Here is a 9,403-nt window from a genome sequence, read left to right on the forward strand (position 1 = left end):
GTACGGAGGAACATCATGCTTGGTAGGGTGGAGGGACAGCGCAGGAGGGGAAGGCCCTCTATGAGGTGGATTGATTCAGTGACTGAGATAATTGGGATGGGAGTGTCAGAGACAGTGTGATTGGCACAGGACAGAGCAGAGTTTAGGGCTGTTGTACATAGGGTGGCTATGAGTGGCAAGCGACTCGACGGCACATAACAACAACAACAACACAGATTTTAAATGGTGTGGAGAAAGCATATAACTCTGGTATGTGCCATTCCTGATGTTATTCCATGCAGTATCTCCTTGTTATAATTGAGTGACTTCTTGATTTATCTATATACAGGTTTCATATGAGTACAATTAAGTGTTCTTGAATGCCAGTCTTCTCGGTGTTATCCATAATTATGATCCACACAGTCAAATCCTTTTACATAGTAAATAAAACACACATATCTTTCTGGTGTTCTCTGCTTTGGGGCAAGATCCATCTGACATCAACAATGATATCCCTTGTTTTAAAACCTCTTCTGAATTCAGCTTCAATTTCTGGAAGTTCCATGTTGACTGTCCCAGTCAGCCCTTGACCTTGTTTTACCTGCTGATATTGTGCTTCTCTATCATCTCTTTCAACAGTGTAATAATTTTGATTCCTGTGTATTCCATCAAGTGAAGTCTATGTGTACAAGCAACACTTATGTTTTTAGAAAACAGTATGAATGATATATAATTGATTATACAAAATTCAATCATGGGCTTTCCCACCTCTTTTCTGTATCCAAAGCCATATTTTGGAATGGGAAGATTTAAGAAACATGTATTGTCAACCTTATTCTTTTTCAAGATAATTTTGACTGTTATAACATAGTGCATAGTCCTATAAATTTGAGAATAACCTTGTTTGTTTTCACTGAAAAACCTGTTGGGATCTTAATTGGATTTTTTTGAGTACATACATCAGTCTGAGGGACAATTGCTACTTTGACGATATTGACTCTTCTGCTATATGAGCATAGAATTTCAGAACACCTGATTTTGCTTATGTAAAACTTATATCTGGATCAGGAAGCACTCATCAGAACAGAGCAAGGAAAATGCATGGTTCAAAATTAGGAAAGAAGCGCATCAGTGATACATCCTCTCTCCATACTTTTTCAATCTATATGCGGAACAGATAATTTAGGAGGCTGAACTTTATGAGGAGGAATGTGGTATCAGGATTGGAGGAAGATTCATCAACACCTTCACTATGCAGATGACACAACCATGCTTGCTGAAACTGAGGAGGGCCTGGAGTGTTTGCTTGAAAGGTCAAGGACTGTAGTCTTCTATATGGACTTAAACCCAAAATCAAGAAGACAAAGCACTGTGATAGACAGAGAAGACATTGAGATTTTTAATAATTGCAGCTTGATTGGCTCCACAATCAACACTCTTGGTACCAGGAGTCAGTAAATCAAAAGACAAATTGCATTGGGAAAATCTGCTGTCAAGGACCGCCCCAGAGTGTTAGAGAGCAACAATGCCAGTTTAGAGACTAAGATGTGTGTGACCCAGTCCATGGTCTTTGCAGTTGTTTGCTATGCATCAGTACTCTTGAGAGGTCACTCACAGCCGACTTTCCCATTGAAATTTGTCTCTTGATTTCCTGGCTGCTGTTACCAAGAGTGTTGATTGTGGAGCCAAGCAAACTAAAACTGTTAACTATCTCAATCTCTTCACCATCCATTCTGATACTGTCAATTGGCCCAGTGGTGAGAATCTTTGTTTTCTTGATGTTGAGCTTCAATCCACATAGGAGGCTGCAGTCCTTGACCTTCTGCAGCAAGTGCTTCAGGTCCTCCACAGTTTCAGCAAGCAGGGTTGTATCATCTGCATAACGCAGGTTTTTGATGACTCTTCCACCAATCCTGATGCCACATTCCTCTTCGTACAGCCCAGCGTCTTGGATGATCTGTTCTGCATACAGATTGAAAAGGTATGGAGACAAAATACATCCCTGATGGACACCATTCTTGATTTTGAACCATGTAGTGTCTCCTTGCTCTGTTCTGATGACTGCCTCTTGATCCAAGTATAGGTTTTGCATTAGCACAATCAAATGTTCTGGGATTCCCATTCTTCTCAAAGTCAGACACAGCTTATTGTGATCCACACAGTCAAAAGTCTTTGCATAGTCAATGAAGCACAGATAGATATTCTTCTGGTATTCTTTGCTTTCTGCCAAGATCCATCTAACATTAGCTATAATATCTCTAGTACCATGACCTCTTCTCAATCCAGCTTGCACATCTGGCAGTTCTCTGTTGACATATTGCTCCAATCGTTTTTGGATAATATTCAGCAGAATCTTGTTTGCATGTGATATGATCAACTGATTCAAAATGTCCCATGCTAAGCCTTCTCATTTCACCAATACCTAGTATGTCAATATTTATGCGTTCTATTTCTTTCTTAACAATGTCCAATTTTCCTACTTTCATGCTTCTCACATTCCACGTTCCATTCACTAGTGTCTGCTTACAGCTGTTCCTCCTTCTTTGTGTTTCCATTTCTAAGATCTCAGTCTCGATTTGTGTGTGTGTACCGCCAAATCAAAGCTGACTGGTACAGGAGGAGACTGTCCCTCCTTCTCTAGGAGAGCATCTGGTGGGTTCGAACCACACGCCTCTGGGATTACAGTGCAGCTTCTTGCCACTAGGCCACCAGAGCTCCTAAATTTAGATTTTCTTACTCTTTCCAAGGACTTTCTCCTCCTGTCAACATGCACAAAGTATGTTAGCCAAAGTTTCACCATATTGCCTCTAAGAAACACCCTGGTTGCACCTCCTATAAGACAGACTTAATTTTTGCTTTGGCAGTCCATGGGATGTTCAATACTCTTTGCCAGCACCTCCTTTCAAAGACATACCTTCTTCTTTTGTCATCCTTATTCATTTTCCAACATTCAGATGCATAGGAAGCAATTGATGATCCCATGACTTGCACCAGGTGCATCTTAGTCTTTAAAGTGACATCCTTGCTTGCCCTTTAGCACTTTGAGGTCCTGGATAGCAGATTTTCCCAATGAAATATCTTCAATTTCTTGACTGCTGCTATCATAAGTGTTGCTGGTGAATCAAAATAAAATGAAATTGTTGATAACTTCCATCTGTTCTCAATCTATCATAATGTTGTGTATTGTTCCAGTGGTGAGGATTTTTGTTTTCTTGATGTTGAGATGCAAACCATATTGAAGGCTTTGATCTTCTGTACCAAGTGTTTCACGTCCTCTTCACTTTCTGTAAGCAAGATTGCATCATATGCATAATGCAGATTGTTGATCAGTCTTCCTCCAATGCAGATGGCATATTCTACTTCATATAGTTCGACCTTTCAAATTATTTTACTCAGCCGATGGGTTGAATAGCTGTGAAAAAAGGGATATAACTGTGACTCAGTAGTTATTAATGAAAGGTCGAAGCTAAGAACCACCCGAGGTAGAGGTAGAATTCTTCTCAAAGTTTATTGCACCCCGGGTTACTCAGCAAAGGGAGTAGCGTTGGAGTTTGGGCTTGGGGTGTGTGTGTGTGTGTGTGTGTGTGTGTATGTGTGTGGTTTATATGGGGTTTTAGCAAGTGTGTTTGAGGGGGTTGTGAGAGGAGTTGAAGTTGCAGTAGCTCATTGGTGCATAAAGTTTCTGGTCTTGAGAAAGATCCTAATATGGGGTTTTCTGAGTTCTGGTTTTGAAAAACATTCTGACATAGGATTTTCTGAGTTCTGGTTCCAAGGAATGTCCTGACATAAGATTTCTGAGTTCTAGTTTCAGAAAAATGTCCTGATATAGGTTTTTTTCCCTAAGTTTTGGTTTTGGGGAAGGTCCTAACATAGGATTTTCTGAGTTCTGGTTTCAGAAAAATGTCCTGTCATGGGATTTTCTGGGTTCTGGTTTTAGAAAATATCCTGACAGGATTTCCTGGTTTTAGAAAATGTCCTGACATAGGATTTTCCGAGTTCTGTTTTTGGAAAATATCCTGACATAGGATTTTTGAGTTGAGCTTCAACCTCTGTTTTTATTTTTAGCCTCACAATTAATATCACCCCATCATTAGGAGTGGTATTAAATTAGGTATGATACAATAACATAGGAAAAACAATGTAAAATTATCCACTTTTTTCATAAAGTTTGTTATTGTTAAGAGGTGACATCAAGAATACTCCCTGGTCTTCTGCCATCTTCCTAAGAATATGTTTGAGCCCATTGTTGGGCTATTTCAGTCCATCTCATTGATGGTCTTAATGGGGTGGTATTAATAAGTTTAGAATTCTCTAAATATATATCAAATATAAAACTGTAATTACATAGTTATAAAATGGACATCAGTTTTTTCCAGCCTCCAAAACTTGTCTTAGAATTCTCTGTTTCTTTTATTTAGTTATGTAAAAGAGTTTAAACACTTTACCAGGAGAGGAAATGCATCTTTCCTAGATTAGTATTTACCTCTTTGAAGCTGTTTTTCCCAGTCATATGTAAATTGTATCTTAAAATCTGCCTGTTTACCAGGAAGGGAAATGTACCCTTCCTGAATTACTAGTACTTATATATAAACTTGCTATAGAAGGTCAAAGACTGCAGCCTTCAATATGGATTAATGCTCAACATAAAAAAACACACAAAAAACCAAACAAAACCACCCAAGGATTCTAACTACTGGGCCAATTGGCAGCATCATTATGGATGGTGAAGAGATTGAAATTGTTAACAGTTTTAGTTTGCTTGATTCCACAATCAACATTCTTGGTACCAGCAGCCAATGATAGGGGATGGCAAAGGACATGCTGACAAAGGAGATCAATCAGACCTGGTTTTGACAAAGACTGTGGCAATAGAACAATAGAAACTGAGCCTCAAGGAATGTGGCAATATAACAATAAAAACTGACCCTCAAGGAAAGCAGCTTTAAGACAATAAAAACAGACTCTCAAGGAATGTGGCAAAACAGTATACTCAAGAAAAAGATAAACAGATGGCCAAAGTCACCATACTTCCATTAGAAGGAATGCACCATCGAACATTCAGATTAAGACAGACTAGGAAGAAGGATTGGCCATCCACTTCTGAAATAGCAGTCCTCTGAAAACCCTATGTACAAGAGAACACATGTAGAATAACAGAAAGGGCAACTGAAGTTGAGCTTTCAAGTATGGAAATACAAAGGAAGAGGAACAGTTGTAACCAGACAATAGTGATTGGGACATGGAATGTGAGAACCATGAATGTAGGAAAATTAGATATCGTTAAGGAAGAAATTCAATGCATAAATATTGACATACTAGGTATTGGTGAAATGAGATGGACTGGCATGGGGCATTTTGAGTCGGATGATCATATTATATATTACTCTGGAGGTGCAAAGATGAGGAAAATGGGGTTGCTTTCATAGTTAAGAAAGTAATTTCTAGATCCATTTTGAAGTACAATATTATGAGCGACATATGCGTACAAGGAAGTCCAGTGAATACCGCTATCATTCAGATATATGCACCAACAACCAGAGCCAAGGAAGAGGAAATAGAAGATTTCTATCAACTTTTACAGTCGGAGATCAATCGAAAATGCAATCAAGATGCATTGATAATAATGGGTGACTGGAATGCAAACGTTGGGAACAGAGAAGAAGATTCAGTAGTTGGAGAACATGGACTTGGTGACAGAAATGGAGCTGGAGAGAGACTGATTGAATTTTGCACAATCAATGACTTATTCATTGCAAATACATTTTTTAAGAGACATAAACACAGGTTATATCCATGGATTTCACCTGATGGTATGCATAGGAATCAGATTGATTACATCTGTGGAAAGAACCACTGGAGAAGCTCAGTATCAGTTGTGAAAACTAGGCCAGGAGCTGATTGTGGAACAGACCGCCAACTACTCATATGCAAGTTCAAGCTGAAGCTGAGGAAAACTAAATCAAATATATGGGAACCAAAATATGATTTTTAGTCTATCCCACATGAATTTCAGAACCATCTCAGGAACAGGCTTAAGGCCTTGAACATGAATGAGCAAAGACCAGATGAGTTGTGGGAGGATATTAAGGGTATCATCCAGGAAGAGTGCAAACGGTCATTGCAAAGACAGAAGAGGCAGAGTAGACCAAAATGGATGTCAGAAGAGACTCTAAAAATTGCACTGGAGTGCAGAGAAGCCAAAGCACAAGGAAGAATTCAAGATACTAAAGCGTTGAATAAAAGATTTCAAAAGGCAGCACGGGATGACAAAGTAAAATATTACATTGAAATGTGCAAGGAGTTGGAGTCAGAAAATTGAAAGGGCTGAACTCGCTCAGCATTTCTTAAGCTCAAGGAACTGAAGAACAAATTCAAACCTCGAGTTGCTATAGTCAAGGATGCTTTAGGCAGAATGTTAAATGATCCAGGAAGTATTAAAAGAAGATGGAAAGAATATACTAAGTCACTGTATCGAAAAGAATTGGCAGACACAAAAGAATTTCATGACACTACATATAAGCAAGAGCCTATGAGGATAAAGGAAGAAGTTCAGGCTGCTTTGAAGAAAGCAAAAACATAAGGCCCCTGGAATAGATGGTATGCCAATTGACATCTTTCAGCTAACAGATGCTGCCCTGAGCGTGCTCACCAAGTAGTGCCAAGAAATCTGGAGAACAACCACTTGGCCAACTGACTGGAAGAGATCTATATTTGTTCCCATTCCAAAGAAGGGTGACCCAACAGAGTGTGGAAACTACAGAACAATATCATTGATTTCACATGCAAGCAAGATTCTACTGAAGATTATCCAAAAACGACTAGAACAGCACATCAGCAGAGAACTGCCAGAAGTCCAGGCTGTTTTTAGAAGGGGTTGTGGTACTAGGGTTATTGTAGATAATATTAAATGGATCTTAGCTGAAAGCAGGGAATACCAGAGAAATGTCTTTCATTGATTACGCAAAGGCATTTGACTGTGTGGATGATAAGAAACTGTGACTGACTCTGACAAGAATGGAAATCCCAGAACACTTGATCATGCAAATGTGAAATCTATACGTGGACCAATACACAGAACGGAGCAAGGAAACAATTGCTCAAAATTGGGAAGGACGTATGCCAGGGATGTGTCCTATCTCCATACGTTTTCAAACTGTATGCAGAACAGATTATACAGGAGGCTGGGCTCTATGAGGAGAAGTGTGGCATCAGGATTTGTGGAAGATATATCAGCTATAAGAGCCAATTAAATTACTACAAAACATTCCTTCATCAAAGCATTTCTTTCTTTTCCCTTCAAATTAAAAGTGTAAAATAAAATGTCTTCATTTTTGATAAGCAGCTCCACCACCAGTCTCTGGTATCAGATATCATTCAAGGCAGCCATTGTGTCTAGCTCAGGAGATCTCATAAGGGTGGGGCCAAAACCAATTCCCAGGTTCTCTGCATTCATAAGATTCTCTTTTAAATGAAGGATCATTCTCTTCAGATGTGCCATGCAGTACTGGAAGGTCTCTCACTGAGCAGGGGGCAGCAGCTTTAGTGCTTCATGAAGAGTTTCCAGCTGCTCATTTGGATCCATGATTTTAGCAGATTCTATGAATTTAGGGTAGGCATCATATGTGATGAGTGGAATTGGCAAATCCCTGAAGTACAGTTTATGTGCACCAGTGATATCTTCATACATATTCACAGAAATATCTGCTTTCTCCATCCCTGTCAAAAGCCATCTTGACATCTTTAATTAGATCACTAAATCCTGAGACTCGGTATAGTCCTTCAGAATTAAAACCTCTGGATTCAATTTCCCTGATGCATATGCTCACCACTATCTGCTGCTTGGTGATATGTGCTTTCACAAGCGTCATAACATCACAGATGTACACCTTTTTTGGCATATTTCAAGTCTGGCTTATAGTCATTTGGGACCATCTTGGAACACTGCTTATGGACATTCAAACCACAATCTGCACATTTCACTCCCTGAGCAAAGAGACTCCATATAAATTGGAACAATATTCACACCAATGTGGCCCTCTGAACATATGGACCTTGAAATTGTGAACCTTTTCATATTTTGGAATTTGCTCGTTTTCTTTTACAGTTGCTCTTCTTTTTTTAAAATTTTTTCTTATTTTTTATTTTTGTGTGAGTGTACCGTCAAATCAGATCTGACTGGTACAGGAGGAGATTGTCCCTCCTTTTCCCGGCAGAGCATCTGGTGGATTCGAACTGTGTGCCTCTGGGATTGTAGTTGCAGCTCCTTGCCACTAGGCCACCAGAGCTCCCCTAAATCAAATTTCCAGATTTCTTTCTCTCCCGTGGTACCACTGGCTGGATTTGAATTGTCAGCCTTTAGGTTAGTAACCAAATGCAAACCATTTGCTATGCCCAGAGAGCTAAGAGATACCTACACAGTTGCTCTTCTAACAAGTGATGCCAAAGAGAGCTGCAGAAAAACATCACAGAGAGGTGAAGGATTATGATGAAGCACTTCTTAAAAAGAGGCCAACTAACCAAATTCTTCTTGCTTCCTTTCCCCTTTTTCTCTCTCTCTCTCTTTTAAAGGGCGCTATATTTAACCTTCTGAAAACTTAAGAGTCTGAGCATGGGGGTGGGGAAGTCAATGCTGGTATATAAAACACTCAGCATCTCTCACCCCTTTTAAAAAGCCATGCAATTTGGGCAAACGGCACATTTTTAAAAGCTTTCTTCTTTAGCCAATATATTAATGTCCATTCTGAATGAAAGATTCCTAGACTGCTTGCAGTTAGTTTCTAGCACCCAGTGAAGCTCCTCCTATTTCTGGACTTTCAGTACTATTTCATTGGTGTTCATGCTATATTTGTGCTGGTGCCACATTATTTTAGTTATCATAACTTTGCATTAAGTTATAAGAAGTTGAAAGCTATAAAAACTAAGAAATTGGGAAGTTTGAGTTCTCTACTTTGTTCTTTTTCAACAGTTTTGGTTATTCAGGGCTCCCTTGTAATAGTATATATAAATTTTAATATTGCCTTTTCTATTTCTGAAAAGAATTGAATTGGAATTTTGATAGGGATTACACTGACCCTGTAAATAACTTTGAGTAATATTGACATTTTAGCAGGGTTAATTCTATCAATCCATGAACACAGATTCCTCTCAATTTATTTTTTTATTAATATTTTTATTGGGAAAAACATATTGGGGGTACAAGGAGGTGAGGGTTGGGGGCAGAAGGGTGAGGATGGGCCAGGATGCAGTTGCAGAGCCGCGGTTTGGTCGGTGGGGGGAGCAGGTGAAGGAAATGATGAGAGTCCAGTGGGGACCAGATGCTACAGAGGAATGACAAGCATTTTCCAATAGTAATTAAACCAACTGTCTTATTGATTTGGGAATTGGATGCCAACTCTCTGGCTTCTTCATGCTGAACAGGGGCGTA

The 9,403-nt window shown here is 39.3% G+C and overlaps 1 pseudogene; it reads right to left on the reverse strand.

The window, feature by feature from the left end:
- Positions 1–7,297: 7,297 nt before the first annotated feature.
- The window catches only part of LOC102850813, a 20,763-nt pseudogene continuing 18,657 nt past the window's right edge, over positions 7,298–9,403 (reverse strand).

The sequence above is a fragment of the Elephantulus edwardii genome, unplaced genomic scaffold (genome assembly GCF_000299155.1).
Source record: "Elephantulus edwardii isolate Elephantulus edwardi_28Jun2011 unplaced genomic scaffold, EleEdw1.0 scaffold00249, whole genome shotgun sequence".
NCBI classification, from domain to species: domain Eukaryota; kingdom Metazoa; phylum Chordata; class Mammalia; order Macroscelidea; family Macroscelididae; genus Elephantulus; species Elephantulus edwardii.